The following is a 1,075-nucleotide window of genomic DNA, read 5'->3' as shown; positions in this document are numbered from 1 at the left end:
CATTAGTTTTGGACTGCTCTCAAGCTTTGACTTTAGAGGCTAGGTTTTTCGTGCAAATAGGTTTGGGGTTTGGTTTAAATAGGTTTAGGGTTGAGTTTTTAGGATTTTTGGCGCTCAAAATCAGATTTCTGACGCTTGAGGATCGATCCAATAATGTAGAGGATCGATCATGTATGGATACCCCCCCGCCCCTTTTTTTTAAAAAAAAAAAAAAAAAAAGAAAGAACCCTAATTTCATGTAAACATATTTGTCTCAAGAATCAAGTGTATTTGAAAAAAGATTATATATTTTTTTAAAAAATAGATTTTATTTTTTGGTGTATTACATTAATATACCAAAGTGGATTCAAGCCCATTAGCTTAGGCTAATGGGCTTAAATGATGTTCAAATATGTATATTAATGTACTTTTGATAAAAACTCTCAAATCGTTTATCTCCCCAACTAGTATTAGAGCAATGGTTAGTTTTCTAAAACGGGTGTCTGGACACGTCTAATTTGGAGTTGCGTTCTGTGGCCCTCTAACGCAACTCTTGATGCAGGACACTTTTGAAAATGTAAAAAGACTCACAAGTGAGGGAGAGTTGAGTCAATGTGGAAGGAACTTATAAGTGAGTGGGAAGATTGTTGTGAGTGCACTTGTCAGTGTTGAGTCCCAAATTGAGAAAAATAGTGGTTAATATACATAAGTAGATTCAAGCCCATTAGCTTAGGCTTTTGGGCTAGAGTGGTGAACAAATATGTATATTAAGTTACTTTTAGTAAAATCTCTGATTATCTCCCCAACAACATATGCTTTCTTATTAATTTATGAAAATATGTGAGAAGAATATGCCATTAAAAAAACATGTCATTCTCACATGCTAAGGGACACATGTCATTTTTTATAAATTAGCTATAAACCAGTTTGAAGCTAATTTATGTCATTTAAAAAAAAAAAAAACTACTAGTACGTTTTTCTTAATTCTCAATATTTGGTAAATGCAAAAAATATTAGTCAACGAAAAATTATTTCTAAGTACACTACAAATATACCTTTGTATGGAGGAGGCATAAGCCATTTTTTGGAGTTTGTT

This window comes from Corylus avellana, chromosome ca5 (assembly GCF_901000735.1).
Source record: "Corylus avellana chromosome ca5, CavTom2PMs-1.0".
Lineage (NCBI taxonomy): Eukaryota > Viridiplantae > Streptophyta > Magnoliopsida > Fagales > Betulaceae > Corylus > Corylus avellana.
Note: the sequence above shows the minus strand (reverse complement) of the source record.